Raw genomic sequence first — 26662 nt, 5'->3', positions numbered from 1 at the left:
TATTTCATTGGTGATCGGTGGGCGCGGCCATCTTCCTTTGGCCGCGCGTGCGCAGAAGCGGCGCTCTGCTGGCCGCGGCTTCAGGAAAATGGCCGCCGCGATATCCATCTGCGCACGCGCGGCATCCCGCGGCCATTTTCCTGAAGCCGCGGCCAGCAGAGCGCCGCTTCTGCGCACGTGCGGCCAAAGGAAGATGGCCGCGCCCACCGATCACCAATGAAATAACGAACAGCGCGCTCTTTTAAATCCCCTGGCAGAAGATTTGGGACCTTGGGCATGCGCACACCACTACGCCACCAACGGAAAACTACGCAAAATCTGGGGGAAGACAACATGCCCTTTTGACCAGACCAGCCTGATTGACAGGCGAAAACGGAGACTTTGCAAAGGTATTTCGGCAACTTAGGTGGGTAATAAACGCATAACAAACACACTAATGTAACGCCCACCTCTGCCCCTATTTAGCGCTATTTTTATCCCATCTTCCAAAAACGTGGTGACAGGTTCCCTTTAATAACGTTTTTTTTCTGGTGACAGGTTCCCTCTAAGTGCAGTGTAGTTTATGACCACTAGATGGCAGCATACAGACCAGCAATTTACATCAGTCAGTCACAGGAGCGTATGGATGATTTTTCATCTGTATTGTCATCCGTATGCGATGCACATGGCATCTATTATTATACGTCAGCAGTGAATAAAATTACAAGATCAAATGCATTGTAAATATTTAACATCACGGACAGCACATGGATTACACATGGATTCCTCTCATTTGATGCGCCTGTGAGTCCTTTTCACAGACCCATAAACTTACATCTGGGATTCTCATCTATGACTTGGATCAAACATGTCTCCATGAGTTTGTGTATACTCGGTCTGCAAAAAAAAGCGCGGACATGTGAGCAGCCCATCGGCTATAAGAGGCACATCTATTCTTCTCTATTCTTCCAACAGGTATGTTCACCCACCCAGTCCACCCAGCTCTCCTGCTGTCTGTCTGTGAAGTGCACATAGTACATCACCCAGCTTTGCGCATAGACTTTCTTCTGCTCCTAGCATTGTGATGGTATGCCTTTCAGCTAACCCCCAACTTACTCTGTGATATTTATGACCTTGTTTACTTAGTCTTGATTGTATGCATCTGGTCCACCCTTAATTCTCTGACCAAGATGAGCAGAGACCACTCCTCTCTGCTCCACACCTGAACGCACTTAGTTTTCCATATATTGCATAGCACAAGTCTGCTAGACTTCAGTCTGCAGTGTGATTTCTAGAAGTGTGTTCTAAAAGTGTGGATTACATTAGAATTAAAACCTGAATTGAACCTGAAGGGAACTGAAGGTAACTGGCCAGTCACTGCAAACAATGTTTCTGTTTGTTGCCACTTTTACCCCTATAATCTTTCACTTTCTGCTACCTCCCCCAATCCCCACACCAAGTAAGGAACTGTTCATCTCCTCTTCAATCCTCCCCATCTATCTCACCTCCTCCTCAGAACTGTTCCTTAACATACAATCCTCTGTCTCAAAGCACAGGCAGCCCCCTCACGCTCTCTCCTGCTCCCACCTGCTAACACTATCTCTGCTCCTTCTCACTGCTGGTGATATCTCTCCAAATCCTGGTCCTCCTCACCACATTCCCACGGTCATTTCTACCTCCCACCCACGCTCCATCACAAACTTCCGTAACCTCTCTAACCTTATACCCATTCACCCAGCCCCCGCTTCCCCAGTCCCACTAACAGGAGCTCTGTGGAACGCTCGCTCTGTCTGTAACAAGCTTTCCTACATCCATGATCTTTTTGTTACTACCAAACTTTCCTTCCTCGCCATCACCGAAACCTGGCTCACCCCTTCTGACACAGCCTCTCCTGCTGCACTCTCTTACGGTGGCTTCCACCTTTTTCACACACCCCGCCCCAGCAGCAAGCATGGTGGAGGAGTTGGTTTTCTCCTGTCAGATAACTGCTCCTTCACCCCAATCCCACTGCCACACTCTGTTACCCTCCCTTCCTTTGAGGTGCACTCTGTGCGCATCTACTCCCCCTCCAACCTCCAACTGGCTGTCATTTACCGCCCCCCAGGACCAGCCACCATCTTCTTTGACCACTTCACCACCTGGCTACTTCATTTCCTTTCTGCAGACATCCCCACTATCATCATGGGCGATTTCAACATCCCCATTGACACTTCCCTCTCAGCTGCCACTAAACTTCTATCTCTCTCTTCCTCCTTCGGCCTCACTCAATGGTCTTCTGCAGCCACTCACAAAGATGGTCACACACTGGACCTCATCTTCACCCGCCTCTGCTCCCTATCTAACCTCTCTAACTCACCTCTTCCTCTCTCTGACCACAACCTTCTCACATTCTCATCTCTCTCCACTCCATGTCTAGAGTCCCCACCCCACAAACTTTCACACCCTCGCAGAAATCTTAAACATCTTGACCTACATTCATTCTCTGAATCCCTCCTCCCTCTCACAGACATAAGTTCCATACACAATGCGGATGACGCTGCCGCTCTATATAACACCACAATAGCTGTAGCTTTGGAATCTGCTGCCCCACTTACACATACCAAAGCTCGCAAAATCAACAGACAGCCCTGGCACACCAGCCTGACCAAAGAACTGAGGCGAGCTTCCAGGGCTGCTGAGCGCAGATGGAAAAGATCCCACTCCAACGACCACTTAATCGCATTCAAACAGTCCCTCACTACTTTCAAGACCGCACTCGCCACAGCTAAACAAACCTACTTCTCATCTCTCATATCCTCCCTGTCTCACAACCCTAAACAGTTATTCAACACCTTCAATTCTCTCCTCCGTCCCCCAGCACCTCCTCCCTCCTCACTTATCTCTGCTGAAGACTTTGCCTCATTCTTCAAGCAGAAGATTGATAACATCAGAGACAGTTTTGGTCAACAAGCCCCAGAGCCCTTCCTCCCAACTTCCCTACCCTCCACCTCCAAAACCAACTACTCCACCATTACAGAAGATCAACTCACCACTCTACTCTCAAGATCGCATCTCACCACCTGTGCACTTGACCCGCTCCCATCCCACCTCATCCCAAACCTCACCACAATCTTCATCCCAACCCTAACCCATCTCTTCAACCTATCACTAACAACTGGTGTTTTCCCCTCAAGCTTTAAACATGCCTCCATCACACCTATCCTCAAAAAGCCCTCTCTTGACCCATCCTCTGTATCTAGCTATCGCCCTATATCACTTCTCCCCTATGCCTCAAAACTACTGGAACAACACGTCTACCTTGAACTGTCCTCCCATCTCTCTTCTTGCTCCCTCTTTGACCGCTTACAATCTGGCTTCCGGTCACACCATTCCACTGAAACTGCGCTAACTAAGGTCACCGATGACCTCTTAACCGCCAAGAGCAAGCGACACTACTCTGTTCTCCTCCTCCTCGACCTGTCGGCTGCCTTTGACACAGTGGACCATTCCCTATTACTACAGACCCTCTCATCCCTTGGCATCACAGACTTGGCCCTATCCTGGATCTCATCATACCTAACAGACCGGACATTCAGCGTCTCCCACTCACACACCACCTCCTCACCTCGCCCCCTATCTGTCGGAGTCCCACAAGGTTCAGTCCTTGGGCCCCTGCTCTTCTCCATTTACACCTTTGGCCTGGGACAGCTCATAGAATCTCATGGCTTTCAGTATCACCTCTATGCTGATGACACACAGATCTACATCTCTGGACCAGATATCACCTCCCTACTAACCAGAATCCCTCAATGTCTGTCCACTATTTCATCCTTCTTCTCCGCTAAATTTCTGAAACTTAACATGGACAAAACAGAATTCATCATCTTTCCCCCATCTCACGTGACCTCCCAAAAGGGAACCTATCCATTACAGTAAATGGCTGCCCACTCTCCCCAGTCCCACAAGCTCGCTGCCTCGGGGTTATCCTTGATGCTGATCTCTCCTTCAAACCACATATCCAAGCCCTTTCCACTTCCTGCCGACTTCAACTCAAAAATATTGCACGAATCCGTTCATTCCTCAACCAAGAATCTGCAAAAACCCTAGTCCATGCCCTCATCATCTCTCGCCTTGACTACTGCAACCTCCTGCTCTGTGGCCTCCCCTCAAACACTCTCGCACCCCTCCAATCTATTCTAAACTCTGCTGCCCGACTAATCCACCTGTCACCCCGCTATTCTCCAGCCTCTCCCCTCTGTCAATCCCTTCACTGGCTCCCCATTGCCCAGAGACTCCAGTACAAAACCCTAACCATGACGTACAAAGCCATCCACAACCTGTCTCCTCCTTACATCTGTGACCTCATCTCCCGGTACTTTCCTACACGCAACCTCCGATCCTCACAAGATCTCCTTCTCTACTCCCCTCTTATCTCCTCTTCCCACAATCGTATACAAGATTTCTCTCGCGTATCACCCCTACTCTGGAACCCTCTACCACAACACATCAGACTCTCGCCCACCATCGAAACCTTCAAAAAGAATCTGAAGACTCACCTCTTCCGACAAGCCTACAACCTGCAGTAACCACCGATCGACCAAACCGCTGCATGACCAGCTCTACCCTCACCTACTGTATTCTCACCCATCCCTTGTAGATTGTGAGCCTTCGCGGGCAGGGTCCTCTCTCCTACTGTACCAGTTATGACTTGTATTGTTCAAGATTATTGTACTTGTTTTTATTATGTATACCCCTCCTCACTTGTAAAGCGCCATGGAATAAATGGCGCTATAACAATAAATAAATAATAAATAATAATAATAATATTCTACCCATGAGAAAGACGGAGAGAACGTGTACATAAAAAACGGTCATCTGAGACCTTATGGGGTTGGGGACGAGCCGTTTTTGGGTGAAAGGTAATTTTAGTCTGATTTTATTGGGGTATGTTCACATTCAAAAAAAATTAAGTTCAAAACAGTGTAAATGTGAAGAAACGTTCATCATGCTTTTCTCTCTCTTATATTTTGCTTCTCCATTTTGGTGCAATAATGGATTGCTTTTATCCTCCTCTATGTGAATAAGACCTTTGGGAAAATGAGATGGGATTCTCGCCTATTGTGCTTTAATTTGGCACCACGGCTTATTGAATGATGCCCATCTCCGCACATTATTTGCCGGTCAGGATATATATGTAGATGCTTTTATACATATTTCCCCGCACCCCCTGCACAGCTGTCACAGGAGGTGGTGGAGCTCACAGCTAGTGCAAGCTGACAACTTGCTTCTTTCCCTTGGGCACTTCTCCTTGTCAGCTGCCATGAAATCTGACCTTTACTGAAGCATTGCCTGCTTAATAAATAACTGCACATCCTCCACTGTTTGACTTGTATGAGAGCCAGACTTTTCATGGCCTCCTAACTTATACATTTCCATTACATACAACCTGTAGCAGCTGGCAGACAGTTATATCTGTGGCTCACTTAGGAATTTAGTCTTTCTTCCTAATTAGCTTCAAAATAGTTCCCACTGAAAATCATTGCATCTATATGGCATGCCGATATTGTGTGGCGTATTGCTGCAGATTTCAGTTCAGGATTTTATACAACATTGAAGCTTATGATGAAACTGAACTTGAAATTCACAGATTAATAGAAAATGCTGTGGAAAGTATTCAAACCATATATGTGTATGCAATTTTTTTTTTTTTTAACATTTAAGATGGTATCTCTCTGACGCCCCTTTTTAATTCTCTCCTAATTGGATCTCCTGCTCCTGAATCTATATTGCACTCCTACAATATATAACTTTAATTCCTAAACCAGTAAAGATAGACTGGCTTGTCAGAATTACAGACCAATAGCCGTCCTCAATTCAGACATCAAAATATTTAGTAAACTACATGCAGTACGTATGAATGTCTGCTTACCCTCTCTGATTCGTAAGGATCAGGTAGGCTTTAACCTATTTAGACAAGAAGGTGACAATACCAGACGAGCCATTGATCTTAGGCTACGTTCACATTAGCGTTGTGCGCCGCAGCGTCGGGCGCTGCAGCGTCGCCGCATGCGTCATGCGCCCCTATATTTAACATGGGGACGCATGGACATGCGTTGTGCTGCGTTTTGTGACACATGCGTCTTTTTGGGCGCACGCGTCAGGGCGCAGAGGACGCAGCAAGTTGCATTTTTTTTGCGTCCAAAATCATGCAAAAAAAGGACGCATGCGTCACAAAACAATGCGTTTTGCATGCGTTTTGCATGTGTTGTGCGTTGCGTCACCGATGCGTCGCCGACGCAACACACAACAACGCAAATGTGAAAGTAGCCATATATATATACACAAGTGCTTCTCAGAAAATTAGAATATTATCAAAAAGTTAATTTGTTTCAGTTCTTCAATGCAAAAAGTGAAACTCATATATTATATAGAGTCATTATAAACAGAGTGATCTATTTCAAGTGTTTATTTCTGTTAATGTTGATGGTTATGGCTTACAGCCAATCGGCACCGCACGTCCACCGTGGACACAGCGCAGCACCGCCACTGAGACACAGCGCAGCACCGCCACTGGGATACAGCGCAGCACCGCCACTGGGACACAGCACAGCACCGCCACTGGGACACAGCGCAGCACCGCCACTGGGACACCCGCAGCAGCGCGCCGCACATCGGAGTACCCCCTCATCCCAGCCTGCGGCAACACTGCACTCTTGCATCCTCCAGCAGCGACCCTGGGACCCCGCTTCACCGCAGCCACCACCCCCGGTAAGCAATAAGACACATGGATTATCAGAAACACCACCATTTTATTAAAAAAAAAAGTTTTTTTCCTATTTTTCTCATGAAAATTTGGGGTACGTCTTATAATCCTGAGCATTTTATAATCCGAAAAATACGGTATGCAACTAGGTGCCCTTTTCACTGAGCTGGGCAGTTCATATATAGTCCCTCCAATGCTGGGTGTCCGGTTGGGACCCAGTTACTCTCTGCCGCTATTCACACTAGGTAGGTTTTAACATTAGAGAGTGTAGTTACTGTCCCAATTGGGTATACCTTATTGCGGTGGGACAGCTTTATGCTTTTTTGGATCAAAAACAGTGTTTACTAAATACCCTATGTTAATTATTTAATGCACTTGCTTTTTTACTTATTTATTTTCATTGGGGTATATGCACACATTGCACATTGCTTTTTCTTGTTTCTATGGCCATTGTGAACTTGCCTTTACATCATGCCTGTTTTCAATTAATTCTCCGGCTCAGTTTTTTGTTTTGTTTTATTGTTACTTGCTCTTCCCCTTACCATATTCACCATTTATCCGTTTTAGAAATTAATCTGTTAATTATTCCACCCTCATCTCTTGTGAGTGTGAAGGGGTGTTACATAAAGACAATAAGTCACAATGTCTCTTCTAATTTTCAGTCATCATGCTTTTTAAATCACAGATTTATTCGTAACAGGGGAAAGTTATCTTTCCTGTTAATGAAGTAAACTGTAGGTTAAAGAATATACTGTGTTATTTTATGGAAAGTCGTACGCTGTATGGCCAACAAAAGCCAATATTGTACCATGTGTTCTACTGGATATAATATTCAGTTTTGCAATAGATACATCATCATAACAAGCCAGACACTTAGAGCAATATATGCAACCAAGTATGATGCAACAACAGCAATTAAACTGGTAATATTTCAACTGTTTACAGCCGTGCTTCGTCTTTACTGGAGACAGTGATTCGTAGCTATTATTCAGCACTTCCTGCCTATCCGCGCTGTTTGCATTGTTAAATCTCATAATCCATTCATATCTCCAGATGAGATTTTTCAGTGTTTCATTTAATCCCCATGAAACAAAGTCTCTTCACATTTCTAAAAACTTCATTTTTATAAATATAGTATTTTATAGTATATAGTATTTTATAAATATATTATTATATATTATAAACTTTTGAATGATGATAGTGTATAGAGTTGAGCAATTTTTACTTTTTTCGGATCGAGTTGGGTTTCGCGAAACCCGACTTTGTTAAGTTGGGTTGGGTGAAATCGGCCGATTATTGCGTAAAGTCAAGGGCCGACAGAAACACGAAACCCAATGCAAGTCAATGGGGAATCAAAGTCGGCAGTGAGTGGAGGACAGGAAAACACCTACAGTGCCCATTTTAATGCCAAAAACATCAATTCTTATTACTGAAGCTTGCCAATCTTAATTTACTTTATAATAATAGTTAGGCATTGAAAACTGGGGGTCATTTGGCTAAAGTTGTGGGGGGGTAGGGCTGGCTCAAGATTTTCGTGGGCCCAGGAAACGCGGAATACGTCACGGCGGTGGAGCAGGGAGAGGTAAGTATTTCAACTTTGCAAGTGCTGTGATCCTGAGCAAGCAGGGGGGGCCCACTCGTTGGCATTGGCACTGGCACAGGGCCCCTCATAGTACGGCGGTGTGTTTGACGGCAGGTGGCGCCTCCCACCGGCAGAGAAACTTTTGCGTACTATGAGGGGCCCTGTGCCAGTGACGTCGCCAACGAGTATGCCCCCCCACCTGATGAAGGAACCTGCACTTTCATCTGCACCTTCCTCTTTGCCCCCGTGTAAGGTGGTATAGTATGCGGGAAAGGGAACCTGACTTTCAGCAGGGTCAGATTCTGGCTGTGTAGAGTGTCATGAATCCCCAATGGCTAGGGATAGCACAGGATTAGCAAAGTATAAAAAATATCGGACGAGCTCTAGGGTGATGGAACCTGGGCTGACCGCTGCCCTACGCCTGACAAACGCAACTAGAGATAGCCAGGGAGCGTGCCTACGTTGGTTCTAGACGCCACGCACCAGCCTAAGAGCTAACTGGAAAGGAAGTGAAACATCTGGTTGACACAACACAGGAGCAGAAGAAAACCGGCGCTTAAGTTCCCGAAAGGCCTCCACGGCCGTAGGAGACCAATCAGCAACATCAGCACCCTTTTTAGTCAAATCAGTCAAAGGTTTAACAATACTGGAAAAATTAGCAATGAACCGACGATAAAAATTAGCAAACCCCAAGAACTTCTGAAGGCTCTTAACAGATGTAGGTTGTGTCCAGTCACAAATAGCCTGAACCTTAACGGGATCCATCTCAATAGTAGAAGGAGAAAAAATGTACCCCAAAAAAGAAATCTTCTGGACTCCGAAGAGACACTTTGAGCCCTTCACAAACAGAGAATTGGCCCGCAAAACCTGAAACACCTTCCTGACCTGTAGAACATGAGACTCCCAGTCATCAGAAAACACCAAAATATCATCCAAATACACAATCATAAACTTATCCAGATATTCACGGAAAATATTGTGCATAAAGGACTGAAAGACTGACGGAGCATTGGAGAGTCCAAAAGGCATTACCAAATACTCAAAATGGCCCTCAGGCGTATTAAATGCGGTTTTCCACTCATCACCCTGTTTTATCCGCACCAGATTATACGCACCACGAAGATCTATTTTAGTGAACCACCTAGCCCCCTTAATGCGAGCAAACAAATCAGTAAATAATGGCAATGGATACTGGTATTTGACTGTAATCTTATTCAGAAGGCGATAATCTATACAAGGCCTCAGGGAACCATCTTTTTTTGCCACGAAAAAAAAAACCTGCTCCCAGAGGGGACGAAGATGGACGAATATGTCCCTTTTCCAAGGACTCCTTAATATAATTCCGCATAGCAGTATGCTCTGGCAGTGACAGATTAAATAAACGACCCTTAGGGAACTTACTGCCAGGAATCAATTCTATAGCGCAGTCACACTCTCTATGGGGAGGGAGCGAATTGAGCTTAGGCTCCTCAAAAACATCCCTATAATCCGACAAAAACGCAGGGATCTCCAAAGGAGTAGATGAAGCGATAGAAATCGGAGGTGCATCATCATGAACCCCCTGACATCCCCAGCTTAGCACAGACATTGTTTTCCAGTCCAGGACAGGATTATGAGTTTGTAACCATGGCAGACCAAGCACTAGTACATCATGTAAATTATACAGTACAAGGAAGCGAATCACCTCCTGATGAACGGGAGTCATGCGCATGGTCACTTGTGTCCAATACTGCGGTTTATTCATAGCCAATGGTGTAGAATCAATTCCTTTCAGAGGAATAGGAACTTCCAGAGGCTCTAGACTAAAACCGCAGCGTTTAGCAAATGACCAATCCATAAGACTCAGGGCAGCGCCTGAAACCACATAGGCATCGACGGAAATGGAAGACAGTGAAAAAATCAGAGTCACAGACAAAATGAACTTAGACTGCAGAGTATCAATGGCAAAAGATTTATCAACCCTTTTTGTGCGTTTAGAGCATGCTGATATAACATGAGCTGAATCACCACAATAAAAACACAAACCATTTTTCCGCCTATAATTTTGCCGTTCACTTCTGGACTGAATTCTATCACATTGCATAGTCTCAGGTGCCTGTTCAGAAGACACCGCCAACTGGTGCACGGGTTTGCGCTCCCGTAAACGCCGATCAATCTGAATGGCCATAGCCATAGACTCATTCAGACCTGTAGGCGCAGGGAACCCCACCATAATATCCTTAATGGCCTCAGAAAGACCATTTCTGAAGTTTGCAGCCAGGGCGCACTCATTCCACTGAGTAAGCACCGACCATTTCCGAAATTTCTGACAATATATTTCCGCTTCATCATGCCCCTGAGAGAGGGCTAATAAAGCCTTTTCAGCCTGAATCTCTAGGTTAGGTTCCTCATAGAGCAATCCCAATGCCAGAAAAAACGCATCCACACTGAGCAATGCAGGATCCCCTGGTGCCAATGCAAATGCCCAATTCTGAGGGTCGCCCCGTAGGAACGATATAACAATCTTGACCTGTTGAGCAGGGTCTCCAGAGGAGCGAGATTTCAAAGAGAGAAACAATTTACAATTGTTCCTGAAATTCAGGAAGGTAGATCTATCTCCAGAAAAACACTCTGGAATAGGAATTCTAGGTTCAGACATGGGAGTGTGAACAACGAAATCCTGTATGTTTTGAACCTTTGCCGCGAGATTACTCAGGCTGGAAGCCAAACTCTGGACATCCATGATAAACAGCTAAGATCAGAGCCATTCAAGGGTTAAGAGGAGGTAAGAAGCAGCTAGACAGCAATTAAGGGCTAGGCAGCAAAACTCTGAAGGAAAAAAAAAAAAAAAAAAAAAATTTCCCTTGAACACTTCTATTTCTCCTGCTTCAGCCCAAACAATTAACACTTTGTGGGCCAGCTATACTGTCATGAATCCCCAATGGCTATGGATAGCACAGGATTAGCAAAGTATAAAAAATATCGGACGAGCTCTAGGGTGATGGAACCTGGGCTGACCGCTGCCCTACGCCTGACAAACGCAACTAGAGATAGCCAGGGAGCGTGCCTACGTTGGTTCTAGACGCCACGCACCAGCCTAAGAGCTAACTAGTACTGCAGAGGAAACAAAGACCTCACTTGCCTCCAGAGGAATTAACCCCAAAGATATAGTTGCCCCCCACATGTATTGACGGTGAAATGAGAGGAAGGCACACACATAGAGATGATGTATATAGCTTTAGCAAATAGAGGCCCGCTGAAAACTAGAAAGCAGAATGACACAAAAGGGGACTGAGCGGTCAGCAAAAAACCCTAATCAAAAAAACCATCCTGAGATTACAAGAACCCATGTGCCAACTCATGGCACATGGGGAGAACCTCAGTCCACTAGAGCAACCAGCTAACAAAGAGACATTCTAAGCAAGCTGGACAAAAAACCAAACAACTGAAAATCAGCACTTAGCTTATCCTGAAAGATCTGGGAGCAGGTAGGCAGGAACCAAACAGAGCACATCTGAACACATTGATAGCCGGCAAGGGAAATGACAGAAAGGCCAGGTAAAATAGGAAACACCCAGCCTCTGATGGACAGATGGAAACCAAAGGCCGCAACCCACCAAAGTCACCCAGTACCAGCAGTAACCACCAGAGGGAGCCTGCAAACAGAATCCACAACAGTACCCCCCCTTGAGGAGGGGTCACCGAACCCTCACGAAAACCCCCAGGGCGATCAGGGTGAGCTCTATGGAAGGCGCGGACCAAATCAGTCGCATGAACATCGGAGGCGACCACCCAGGAATTGTCCTCCTGACCATAACCCTTCCACTTAACCAAATACTGGAGTTTGCGTCTGGAAACACGAGAATCCAAGATCTTTTCAACAACATACTCCAATTCTCCCTCCACCAGCACCGGAGCAGGAGGTTCGACCGAAGGAACAACAGGCACCTCATACCTCCGCAACAACGACCGATGGAACACATTATGAATAGCGAACGATGCTGGGAGATCCAAACGGAAAGATACAGGGTTAAGAATCTCCGAGATCCTATAAGGACCGATGAACCGAGGCTTGAACTTAGGAGAAGAGACCTTCATAGGGACAAAACGAGAAGACAACCACACCAAGTCCCCAACAAAAAGTCGGGGGCCCACGCGGCGACGGCGATTAGCAAACTGCTGAGTCTTCTCCTGAGATAACTTCAAATTGTCCACCACCTGATTCCAAATGTGATGTAGCCTGTCCACCACCACGTCCACTCCAGGACAATCCGAAGACTCCACCTGACCAGAGGAAAAACAAGGATGAAACCCCGAATTACAAAAAAAAGGAGAGACCAACGTGGCCGAACTAGCCCAATTATTAAGAGCAAATTCGGCCAGTGGCAAAAAAGCAAGCCAGTCATCCTGATCAGCAGAAACAAAACACCTCAAATAAGTTTCCAAGGTCTGATTAGTTCGCTCCGTCTGGCCATTCGTCTGAGGATGGAATGCAGACGAGAAAGACAAAGCAATGCCCATCTTGGCACAAAACGTCCGCCAAAATCTAGACACAAACTGGGATCCCCTGTCAGAAACGATATTCTCCGGAATCCCATGCAAACGAACCACGTTCTGAAAAAACAAAGGAACCAACTCAGAGGAGGAGGGCAACTTAGGCAAGGGCACCAAATGAACCATCTTAGAAAAGCGGTCACACACAACCCAGATAACGGACATTTTCTGTGAAACCGGGAGATCAGAAATAAAATCCATGGAAATGTGCGTCCAAGGCCTCTTCGGGATGGGCAAGGATAACAACAACCCACTAGCCCGTGAACAGCAAGGCTTAGCTCGAGCACACACTTCACAAGACTGCACAAAGGTACGCACATCCCTAGACAAGGAAGGCCACCAAAAAGACCTGGCCACCAAGTCTCTTGTACCAAATATTCCAGGATGACCAGCCAACACAGAAGAATGGACCTCGGAGATGACTCTACTGGTCCAATCATCCGGAACAAACAGTCTTTCTGGTGGACATCGATCCGGTTTATCCACCTGAAACTCCTGCAATGCGCGTCGCAAGTCTGGGGATACGGCGGACAATATTACCCCATCCCTAAGGATACCAGCAGGCCCAGTGTCTCCAGGAGAGTCAGGCACAAAACTCCTGGAAAGAGCATCTGCCTTCACATTCTTTGAACCTGGCAGGTATGAAACCACGAAATTGAAACGAGAAAAAAATAACGACCAACGAGCCTGTCTAGGATTCAAACGCCTGGCAGACTCAAGGTAAATGAGATTCTTGTGATCAGTCAAGACCACCACGCGATGTTTAGCACCCTCAAGCCAATGACGCCACTCCTCAAATGCCCACTTCATGGCCAAAAGCTCCCGATTACCCACATCATAATTGCGCTCGGCGGGCGAGAATTTTCTAGAGAAGAAAGCACATGGCTTCATCACCGAGCCATTAGAACTTCTCTGTGACAAAACCGCCCCCGCTCCAATCTCGGAAGCATCAACCTCCACCTGGAAAGGAAGTGAAACATCTGGTTGACACAACACAGGAGCAGAAGAAAACCGGCGCTTAAGTTCCCGAAAGGCCTCCACGGCCGTAGGAGACCAATCAGCAACATCAGCACCCTTTTTAGTCAAATCAGTCAAAGGTTTAACAATACTGGAAAAATTAGCAATGAACCGACGATAAAAATTAGCAAACCCCAAGAACTTCTGAAGGCTCTTAACAGATGTAGGTTGTGTCCAGTCACAAATAGCCTGAACCTTAACGGGATCCATCTCAATAGTAGAAGGAGAAAAAATGTACCCCAAAAAAGAAATCTTCTGGACTCCGAAGAGACACTTTGAGCCCTTCACAAACAGAGAATTGGCCCGCAAAACCTGAAACACCTTCCTGACCTGTAGAACATGAGACTCCCAGTCATCAGAAAACACCAAAATATCATCCAAATACACAATCATAAACTTATCCAGATATTCACGGAAAATATTGTGCATAAAGGACTGAAAGACTGACGGAGCATTGGAGAGTCCAAAAGGCATTACCAAATACTCAAAATGGCCCTCAGGCGTATTAAATGCGGTTTTCCACTCATCACCCTGTTTTATCCGCACCAGATTATACGCACCACGAAGATCTATTTTAGTGAACCACCTAGCCCCCTTAATGCGAGCAAACAAATCAGTAAATAATGGCAATGGATACTGGTATTTGACTGTAATCTTATTCAGAAGGCGATAATCTATACAAGGCCTCAGGGAACCATCTTTTTTTGCCACGAAAAAAAAAACCTGCTCCCAGAGGGGACGAAGATGGACGAATATGTCCCTTTTCCAAGGACTCCTTAATATAATTCCGCATAGCAGTATGCTCTGGCAGTGACAGATTAAATAAACGACCCTTAGGGAACTTACTGCCAGGAATCAATTCTATAGCACAGTCACACTCTCTATGGGGAGGGAGCGAATTGAGCTTAGGCTCCTCAAAAACATCCCTATAATCCGACAAAAACGCAGGGATCTCCAAAGGAGTAGATGAAGCGATAGAAATCGGAGGTGCATCATCATGAACCCCCTGACATCCCCAGCTTAGCACAGACATTGTTTTCCAGTCCAGGACAGGATTATGAGTTTGTAACCATGGCAGACCAAGCACTAGTACATCATGTAAATTATACAGTACAAGGAAGCGAATCACCTCCTGATGAACGGGAGTCATGCGCATGGTCACTTGTGTCCAATACTGCGGTTTATTCATAGCCAATGGTGTAGAATCAATTCCTTTCAGAGGAATAGGAACTTCCAGAGGCTCTAGACTAAAACCGCAGCGTTTAGCAAATGACCAATCCATAAGACTCAGGGCAGCGCCTGAAACCACATAGGCATCGACGGAAATGGAAGACAGTGAAAAAATCAGAGTCACAGACAAAATGAACTTAGACTGCAGAGTATCAATGGCAAAAGATTTATCAACCCTTTTTGTGCGTTTAGAGCATGCTGATATAACATGAGCTGAATCACCACAATAAAAACACAAACCATTTTTCCGCCTATAATTTTGCCGTTCACTTCTGGACTGAATTCTATCACATTGCATAGTCTCAGGTGCCTGTTCAGAAGACACCGCCAACTGGTGCACGGGTTTGCGCTCCCGTAAACGCCGATCAATCTGAATGGCCATAGCCATAGACTCATTCAGACCTGTAGGCGCAGGGAACCCCACCATAATATCCTTAATGGCCTCAGAAAGACCATTTCTGAAGTTTGCAGCCAGGGCGCACTCATTCCACTGAGTAAGCACCGACCATTTCCGAAATTTCTGACAATATATTTCCGCTTCATCATGCCCCTGAGAGAGGGCTAATAAAGCCTTTTCAGCCTGAATCTCTAGGTTAGGTTCCTCATAGAGCAATCCCAATGCCAGAAAAAACGCATCCACACTGAGCAATGCAGGATCCCCTGGTGCCAATGCAAATGCCCAATTCTGAGGGTCGCCCCGTAGGAACGATATAACAATCTTGACCTGTTGAGCAGGGTCTCCAGAGGAGCGAGATTTCAAAGAGAGAAACAATTTACAATTGTTCCTGAAATTCAGGAAGGTAGATCTATCTCCAGAAAAACACTCTGGAATAGGAATTCTAGGTTCAGACATGGGAGTGTGAACAACGAAATCCTGTATGTTTTGAACCTTTGCCGCGAGATTACTCAGGCTGGAAGCCAAACTCTGGACATCCATGATAAACAGCTAAGATCAGAGCCATTCAAGGGTTAAGAGGAGGTAAGAAGCAGCTAGACAGCAATTAAAGGCTAGGCAGCAAAACTCTGAAGGAAAAAAAAAAAAAAAATTTCCCTTGAACACTTCTATTTCTCCTGCTTCAGCCCAAACAATTAACACTTTGTGGGCCAGCTATACTGTCATGAATCCCCAATGGCTAGGGATAGCACAGGATTAGCAAAGTATAAAAAATATCGGACGAGCTCTAGGGTGATGGAACCTGGGCTGACCGCTGCCCTACGCCTGACAAACGCAACTAGAGATAGCCAGGGAGCGTGCCTACGTTGGTTCTAGACGCCACGCACCAGCCTAAGAGCTAACTAGTACTGCAGAGGAAACAAAGACCTCACTTGCCTCCAGAGGAATTAACCCCAAAGATATAGTTGCCCCCCACATGTATTGACGGTGAAATGAGAGGAAGGCACACACATAGAGATGATGTATATAGCTTTAGCAAATAGAGGCCCGCTGAAAACTAGAAAGCAGAATGACACAAAAGGGGACTGAGCGGTCAGCAAAAAACCCTAATCAAAAAAACCATCCTGAGATTACAAGAACCCATGTGCCAACTCATGGCACATGGGGAGAACCTCAGTCCACTAGAGCAACCAGCTAACAAAGAGACATTCTAAGCAAGCTGGACAAAAAACCAAACAACTGAAAATCAGCACTTAGCTTATCCTGAAAGATCTGGGAGCAGGTAGGCAGGAACCAAACAGAGCACATCTGAACACATTGATAGCCGGCAAGGGAAATGACAGAAAGGCCAGGTAAAATAGGAAACACCCAGCCTCTGATGGACAGATGGAAACCAAAGGCCGCAACCCACCAAAGTCACCCAGTACCAGCAGTAACCACCAGAGGGAGCCCGCAAACAGAATCCACAACAGTAGAGTGCAAGGTGAATGTAGTGATCTGGGTCAATGTACCAGCAGACTCATCTAGCAGTGGCTGGGAAATGGGCAAGATGAGGAGGAAACACAGATATAGGCCCAAATAATAAAGTAGACTAAATGCAGTTCAAAATTGGTAACAGGACTAAACAGGCGGCATTGCTTTGTTCAGTGGAGGACAACTGTAATGAGTGGCTGACACAGTTAGTAGGCCCAAATAATTAAGTAGGCTAAATGCAGTTCAAAATTGGTAACGGGACTAAATTGGCGGCATTGCTTTGTTCAGTGGAGGACAACTGTAATGAGGGGCAGACACAGTTAGTAGGCCCAAATAATTAAGTAGGCTAAATGCAGTTCAAAATTGGTAACAGGACTAAACAGGCGGCATTGCTTTATTCAGCGGAGGACAACTGTAATGAGCGGCAGACACAGTTAGTAGGCCCTAATAATAAAGTAGGCTAAATGTCTGCCAAAAAATTAATAAACAGGTGGCATAGCTAGGTACAGGGGTGGGCTCCTCTGCTGAGTAGCAGACAGTGGTAGTAGGCGCAAAGTATTAACTGATCTAAATGGAGGCCAGGGCCCCTGTATATTTTAACTATCATCTATCATTTCAACAAATTTGTATTAGCAGTGCCTTTGAAGGATTTAACAGCACAGACTACACAGTGGTGGAACAGGAAGAGGTAAGTATTGCAAGTGGTAGAGCACGAGTTGGGGGGAACACTCTCTCGTGGGCGGCGGTACTGGCACAGGACCCCTCATATTACGACGGTGTGTCTGACGTTGGTTGTGCACCACCACCGTCAGAGACACTTCATTGTACTATGACGGACCCTGTGCCAGTGCCGTCGCCCAAGAGTGGGCACACCCACCTGTCCAGGCAAATGGCACTCGCACGGGTGCTTGCGCCAGGTGGTGACCACGGCCCTGTGGGGGGAGTCAGCTCATTTAGGGAGGTATAAAAATGGCCTATGGTGGACATTCAGCAGCTGCAAATGGAGGAATTGAAGCAGTCAGTAAGAGGAGGCCAAAAGCAAGACATTTTTCAGGCAAGCTACATGTCAGCAGGGGAAGGTGGGGCCAAATAATTTGAAATCCATGATTGGTTCATTTTAATGAAGGTTAGATCATCGACATTTCGGGTAGCCAGACGTGTCCTTTTTTTGGTCCGTATTGAACCAGCAGCGCTGAAGACTCTTTCTGATAGCACACTAGCAGCAGGGCAAGCGAGCTCCTGTAATGCCTATGTAGCGCCCCCACTGCCGCAGGGCCGAGGGGTACCCGGTACCGGGCCTGTATGAGTCTCTGCTCTGGGGTTGTCACGGCGGCTAGGCCCCGGTCCGTAACCCTGCCGTGGGGCGCACAGTGAATAATAGGAGTGGATGATGGTGGGGATGCTGTGGTGGTGCGGTGCAGTAAATAACGAGGACACCAGGTTGCAGTCTCTTTACCTCTTTACTGAAGATCTCTGGGTCCTCAGTCCGGAACACGGTTCACCAGGCTGCGCAAGTCCGGCCGGTCCAATGGCACCTCCAGAGTTCTCTTCACAGGTGGAAATCGGTGCCTTCCTACTAGCGCTATGTGTTGTGGTCCTTCCCTGCTGTGCTTACGGAAAGTACCCCACAACTGTTGTGTCTGTTTCTGATGTTCCCTCACAACTCGATTAGATGATGTTCTGCTAATCCTCCGTCCCTCCCTGATGTTCTGGTTGGGACGGCACCCGTTTGACGGGTAGGCTCGGAGCTCTTCCGGGACCCTAGAGTCGCCCCTCTCCACAAGTTGCCCCCCAAGACTGCATAGGTGATATGTGTTAGACAGCCCGCCTTAGACTGACTGTCCTGCCGCGGTTTGGAGTATTGCTTGAAGCTGAATATTATTCTACTCCCTCGGCGTTCCGGCCACCGGTAGTGCGCCTCAGTAGGATGTTGCTTCGGTCTTACAGCACGACTCCTACTGGTATTTCTCCTTTGCGTGATCTCGTTTCTCACTCAGCACAATCTATCTCGCTTCTAATCCTTTCTTGGGGACTGCCGCTACCCGGAGCAGGCACGGTCCCGTTACGTTCTTTCTTGTTGCCAAGCCTCTGTCAGGATCCCACCCCTGACAGAGACCCTACTGTATCTTCCCCCACAACACCCTCTGCCACAAGGTGTTGCCTGGTTCCAACCCAGTCAGCTTTCTGATCTAACTTCCTGCCTGACCCCCAGTTTACCCACTATGGTGGGGAGTGGCCTAATGAATAGCACCCTTAGCTCCCCCCGGAGGCCCAGCTGTGAAATGTATTGGTGTCTGTGATACTTGGTCAGATGAACTCCTTCAGTGCCATCAGACGCACCATAGCTCCCCATAGTGGCGGAGCCACAGTACTGCAACGACCAGGACTCTGGGGCGCTGCACATATTCTGCCAATTCAGGCCAGGTGTCTATTTTAGATGCCCAGTAATCAAAGGGGAATGACCTGTGAGGGAGAACATCGATGAGGGAGGAAAAGTAGTTTGTAACCATACTGGAAAAATGCTGTCTCCTGTCACTTTGAATCGATGAAGCAGTACCTGTCGTGTCAGCGGTCATTGCGAAATCACTCCACAACCTGGTCATAAAACCCCTCTGTCCAACGCCACTTTGGATTTGTGCACCTCTAACACCTCTGTCATGTTGCCCCCTATGGCTCATGTGAGAACCATCACCGCCGCTGTGTGCTGGGAATGCCTGAACCAAATGGTCTACAAGAGTTGCTTGTTTGGTAGCCAATATTTGCTCAAGGTTCTCATGTGGCATGATATTTTGTAATTTTCTTTTATATTGTGGATCCAGGAGGCAGGCCAACCAGTAATCGTCATCGGTCATCATTTTGATAATGCGGGGGTCCCTTTTTAGGATACGCAAGGCATACTGAGCCATGTGGGCCAATGTTCCAGGTGTCAATTCACTGCTTGTGCTGGGTTGAGGAGCACTTTCTTGCAAATCAACATCACTTGTGTCCTGCAAAAACCCTGTACCTGACCACCAGTTTCTATTGCCCCTGAGAAGCATCCTCCTCCCATAAATATTCATCCCCATCATCCTCCTTCTCCTCCTCCTCTTCGTCCGCCACCTCATCCAGGAGAGTTCCCTGAGCAGACAATGGCTGACTGTCATCAAGGCTTCCCTCCTCCTCGGCTGCAGACGCCTGCTCCTTAAAGGGAACCTATCACCTGAATTTGGCGGGACCGGTTTTGGGTCATATGGGCGGGATTTTTTGGGGTTTGATTCACCCTTTCCTTACCCGCTGGCTGCATGCTGGCCGCAATATTGGATTGAAGTTCATTCTCTGTCCTCCGCAGTACACGCCTGCGCAATGCAATATTGCCTTGCACTGGCGTATACTCCGGAGGACAGAGAATGAACTTCAATCCAATATTGCGGCCAGCATGCAGCCAGCGGGTAAGGAAAGGGTGAATCAAACCCCCAAAAACCCCTCCCATATGACCCAAAACCGGTCCCGCCAAATTCAGGTGACAGGTTCCCTTTAATGTGCGTCAAACTTGGCATTAGCAGACGCATTAGTGGGATGCTCATGCTTATGATGGCGTCGTCTGCACTTACCAGCCGTGTGCCTTCCTCAGAACGCTGAAGGATTTGACAGAGGTCTTGTAGCTTCGACCACTGCACACCAGACAACTCCATGTCTGCCATCCAATTGCCTGCCCGTGTATGTGTATCCTCCCACAAATAAATTACAGCACGCCTCTGTTCGCACAGCCTCTGAAGCATGTGCAGTGTGGAGTTCCACCTTGTTGCAACGTCGATTATTAGGCGGTGCTGGGGAAGATTCAGCGATCGCTGATGGTTCAGCATACGGCTGGAGTGTACGGGCGACCGGCGGATGTGCGAGCAAAGTCTTCGCACCTTCAGGAGCAGGGCTGGTAACCCCAGATAATTTTTCAGGAAGCACTGCACCACCAGGTTCAAGGTGTGAGCCAGGCAAGGTATATGTTTCAGTTCTGAAAGGGCTATGGCAGCCATAAAATTCCTTCCGTTATCACTGACTACCTTGCCTGCCTCAAGATGTACACTGCCCAGCCATGACTGAGTTTCTTGCTGCAAGTACTCAGCCAGAACTTCCGCGGTGTCTGTTGTCGCCCAAACACTTCATTTGTAACACAGCCTGCTGACGCTTACCACTAGCTGTTCGATAATGGGACACCTCGTGTGCAACACTGGCAGCTGCGGATGGAGTGGTCGTGCGACTGCGCTCTGTGGACGAGCTTTCGCTTCTGGAGGAGGAGGAGGAGGGGTGGCGAACTCCTACAGCCAACTGTTTCCTAGACCGTGGGCTAGGCAGAACTGTCCCACTATGGCAGTCCCCTGTGGACCCTGCATCCACCACATTAACCCAATGCGCCGTGATGGACACGTAACGTCCCTGGCCATGCCTACTGGTCCATGCATCTGTTGTGAGTTGCACCTTTCCACTGACTGATTGCCTCAGTGCACGGACAATGCGGTCTTTGACATGCTGGTGGAGGGCTGGGATGGCTTTTTCGCAAAGAAGTGCTGACTGGGTAGGTCATAGCGTGGTACTGCGTAGGCCATCAGGTCTTTGAAAGCTTCGATTTCAACCAACCAGTAGGGCATCATCTCTAACGAGATTAGTCTAGCAATGTGGGTGTTCAAACCCTGTGTACGCGGATGAGAGGATGAGTACTTTCTTTTCCTAACGAGAGTCTCTTGTAGGGTGAGCTGGACTGGAGAGCTGCATATGGTAGAAGTAGCGGTGGTGGTGGTGGTGGTGGACATGGCGGATTGAGAGAGGGTTGGTGATGGTATTCTTGATGTTGGCCCACATACAGTGTTTCCTACCAAAAACCTTGTGATTCCCTGACTGCTTTGGCCTTGCAACGATACCTCCACATTTGCTGCGGGTGGTGTCCTAACCGGTGGGCTTACAGTGAGGGAAGCAATGTACAGTCATGGCCAAAAGTATTGACACCCCTGCAATTCTGTCAGATAATACTCAGTTTCTTCCTGAAAATGATTGCAAACACAAATTCTTTGGTATTATTATCTTCATTTAATTTGTCTTAAATGAAAAAACACAAAAAGAATTGTCCTAAAGCCAAATTGGATATAATTCCACACCAAACATAAAAAAGGGGGTGGACAAAAGTATTGGCACTGTTCAAAAAATCATGTGATGCTTCTCTAATTTGTGTAATTAACAGCACCTGTAACTTACCTGTGGCACCTAACAAGTGTTGGCAATAACTAAATCACACTTGCAGCCAGTTGACATGGAATAAAGTTGACTCAACCTCTGTCCTGTGTCCTTGTGTGTACCACATTGAGCATGGAGAGAAGACCAAAGAACTGTCTGAGGACTTGAGAAACCAAATTGTGAGTATGCATGAGCAATCTCAAGGCTACAAGTCCATCTCCAAAGACCTGAATGTTCCTGTGTCTACCGTGCACAGTGTCATCAAGAAGTTTAAAGCCCATGGCACTGTGGCTAACCTCCCTAGATGTGGACGGAAAAGAAAAATTGACAAGAGATTTCAACACAAGATTGTGCGGATGTTGGATAAAGAACCTCGACTAACATCCAAACAAGTTCAAGCTGCCCTGCAGTCCGAGGGTACAACAGTGTCAACTCATACTATCCGTCGGCGTCTGAATGAAAAGGGACTGTATGGTAGGAGACCCAGGAAGACCCCACTTCTTACCCCGAGACATAAAAAAGCCAGGCTGGAGTTTGCCAATAACCTACCTGAAAAAGCCTAAAACGTTTTGGAAGAATGCTCTCTGGTCAGATAAGACAAAAGTAGAGCCTTTTGGTCAAAGGCATCAACATAGAGTTTACAGGAGAAAAAAAGAGGCATTCAAAGAAAAGAACACGGTCCCTACAGTCAAACATGGCGGAGGTTCCCTGATGTTTTGGGGTTGCTTTGCTGCCTCTGGCACTGGACTGCTTGACTGTGTGCATGGCATTATGAAGTCTGAAGACTACCAACAAATTTTTCAGCATAATGTAGGGCCCAGTGTGAGAAAGCTGGGTCTCCCTCAGAGGTCATGGGTCTTCCAGCAGGACAATGACCCAAAACACACTTCAAAAAGCACTAGAAAATAGTTTGAGAGAAAGCACTGGAGACTTTTTAGGTGGCCAGCAATGAGTCCAGACCTGAATCCCATAGAACACCTGTGGAGAGATCTAAAAATGGCAGTTTGAAGAAGGCACCGTTCAAATATCAGTGACCTGGAGCAGTTTGCCAAAGAAGAATGGTCTAAAATTCCAGCAGAGCATTGTAAGAAACTCATTGATGGTTACCGGAAGCGGTTGGTCGCAGTTATTTTGGCTAAAGGTTGTGCAACCAAGTATTAGGCTGAGGGTGCCAATACTTTTGTCTGGCCCATTTTTGGAGTTTTGTGTGAAATGATCAATGTTTTGCTTTTTGCTTCATTCTCTTTTGTGTTTTTTCATTTAAGACAAATTAAATGAAGATAATAATACCGAAGAATTTGTGTTTGCAATCATTTTCAGGAAGAAACTGAGTATTATCTGACAGAATTGCAGGGGTGTCAATACTTTTGGCCATGACTGTAGCGTTGCTGACTACCTTCATTCTGAGCAGGTGCACCAACGGTACAGGACGTTTGGTAGTTATTCCAGGCTTGCAAGTGCATTCTGGTTAAATGTCTAAGCATGCACGTTGTATTTAAATTTTGGAGATTCTTCCCTCTGCTAAAGGTCTTTGAGCATTTCTTACAGATAACTTTGCACTGATCATTCGGATCTTGGTTAAAAAATTGCCACACTACACTCTTCCTACTATCGAATACCTTTTCAGGCATTGCACGCTGTGCTACTTTCACCGGATGGCCACGCTGTCCTAAAACTGTTTTTGTTTTTGACAAACGTTTTTGGCCTGATACGAGCCTGCCAGATGACAGCTGTTGCGATGTAGATGGCTGCTGCGGATCATCCTCCTCCGCTTCTGAGCTACTGGCAGAGGCACCCTCTTCCCCCAATGGCTGCCAATCGGGGTCAATAACTGGGTCATCTATCACCTCCTCTTCAATGTCATGTGCACCTTCCTCTGTGTCACCGTGTAAGGTGCTATAGCGTTCGGGACGGGGCACCATCGTCTCATCAGGGTCAGATTCTGGCTGAGTACACTGTGAGGGCAATGTAGTGATCTGAGTCAATGGAACAGCATAATAATCTAGCTGTGGCTGTGCATCAGTGCACTCCATGTCCGATTCATCTTGTAATGGGCAGTTAACAATTTCCCTTTCTAACCCAGGCACGGTATGTGTAAAGACCTCCATGGAGTAACCTGTAGTGTCGCCTGACTCATCCTTCACTTTTGGTTTGGGTGAAGGACACAAGGAAACGTCTTGTTCCTGACCGGGAGCATCCACTGATGACTCACTGCTTTTATATTTTGAACTTTCTGAAGAGGAGGCGAAAGAGCTAGAGGCTGAGTCTGCAAGGAAAGCCAAAACTTTTTCCTGCTGCTCCGGCTTTAAAAGCGGTTTTCCTACTCCAAGATAAGGGAGCCTTCGAGGCCTTGTGTAGCCAGACGATGATGCTGGCTCAACACCTCCAGCCTTAGGTGCTATTTTGCTTTTCCCACTACCACCAGATGCTCCACCACCACCACCATCAGTACCAGCTGGCAACGACTGCCCACGGCCTCTTCCACCAGACTTCCTCATTTTTGGGAAAATCTAACCAAAATAACAACCGTTATATGGTACTGTAAAACAAGGTAGAAGGTGTATATAAACTTGTTGAGAATTTAAATCTCCCTTTTTTTTTGGGAGACTGCACCAAAACTCGGGCCCAGTATATAACACAACACAATGTAAGTGGCAGAACGTGGCTGGCTGATATACGACAAACTAACAGAACTGACGTATATCCACTTTGCGACAATTTGAATCTCCCTTTTTTGGGGGGAGACTGCACCAAAACTCAGGCCCAGTGCATAACACAAAACAATGTAAGTGGCAGAACGTGGCTGGATGATATACGACAAACTAACAGAACTGAAGTATATCCACTTTGTGAGAATTTGAATCTTCCTTTTTTTTGGGGGAGACTGCACCAAAACTCAGGCCCAGTGTATAACACAACACAATGTAAGTGTCAGAAAGTGGCTGGAAGATATATGAAAAAATACAAGGACTGTAGTACAATTTCAATCTCCCTACAATGATCTCAGGACAAGTATGACAAGTGCTGCACACAAAAGTGTGGACAAATAAACAAGATAACTGTGCAGAAAGGAGCAACAGGATTTTTGCTTTTAAAAAAGCAGTTGGTTTGCACAGCAGGGTGCAAACAGCAATGCAGCTATCAGGGAGCCTTATAAGTAGTGTTGAGCATTCCGATACCGCAAGTATCGGGTTTCGCCCGATATTTGCTGTATCGGAATTCCGATACCGAGTTCCGATATTTTTGTGATATCGGAAATCGGAATCGGAAGTTTCCAGTGTATGGTTCCCAGGGTCTGGAGGAGAGGAGACTCTCCTTCAGGCCCTGGGATCCATATTCATGTAAAAAATAAAGAATAAAAATAAAAAATATGGATATACTCACCCCTCCGGCGGACCCTGGACCTTAGCGGTGTAACCGGCAGCCTCCGTTCCTTAGATTGCAGTGAGTGTAGGACCTGCGATGACGTCGCGGCTTGTGATTGGTCGCGTGAGCGGTCACATGAGCGGTCACGCGACCAATCACAAGCCGCGACGTCATCGAAGGTCCTTCACTCTGCATTCTTAGGAACGGAGGCTGCCGGTTACATCGCTAAGGTCCAGGGTCCGCCGGAGGGGTGAGTATATCCATATTTTTTATTTTTATTCTTTATTTTTTACATGAATATGGATCCCAGGTCCTGAAGGAGAGTTTCCTCTCCTTCAGACCCTGGGAACCATCCAGGATACCTTCCGATATTTGTGTCCCATTGACTTGTATTGGTATCGGGTATCGGTATTGGCGAGATCCGATGTTTTGCCGGTATCGGCCGATCCAATCCGATACCGATACTTTCGAATATCGGAAGGTATCGCTCAACACTACTTATAAGGCAGCCTAATATGCAGCCGTAAAAATAAAAAATCATATTTTTTCACAAAAATGATCTTTTCGCCCCCATTTTTTTATTTTCCCAAGGGTAAGAGAAGAAATTAGACCACAAAAGTTGTTGTGCAATTTGTCCTGAGTACGAAGATACCCCATATGTGGGTGTAAACCATTGTTTGGGCGCGGGGCAGAGCTCGGAAGGGAAGGAGCGCCATTTGACTTTTCAATGCAAAATTGACTGGAATTGAGATGGGACGCCATGTTGCGTTTGGAGAGCCCCTGATGTGCCTAAACATTGAAACCCCCCACAAGTGACACCATTTTGGAAAGTAGACCACCTAAGGAACTTATCTAGATGTGTTTTGAGAGCTTTGAACCCCCAAGTGTCACTACAGTTTATAACGCAGTGCCGTGAAAATAAAAATTCCTCTTTTTTTTCACAGAAATGATTTTTTAGCCCCCAGCTTTGTATTTTTACAAGAGTAACATAATAAATTGGACCCCAAAAGTTGTTGTCCAATTTGTCCTGAGTACGCTGATACCCCATATGTGGGGGGGAACCACTGTTTGGGCGCATGACAGAGCTCGGAAGGGAAGGAGCGCCATTTGGAATGCAGACTTAAATAGATTGGTCTGCAGGCGT

The sequence above is a fragment of the Ranitomeya variabilis genome, chromosome 3 (assembly GCF_051348905.1).
Source record: "Ranitomeya variabilis isolate aRanVar5 chromosome 3, aRanVar5.hap1, whole genome shotgun sequence".
Lineage (NCBI taxonomy): Eukaryota > Metazoa > Chordata > Amphibia > Anura > Dendrobatidae > Ranitomeya > Ranitomeya variabilis.
This window is presented reverse-complemented; position numbering follows the sequence as displayed.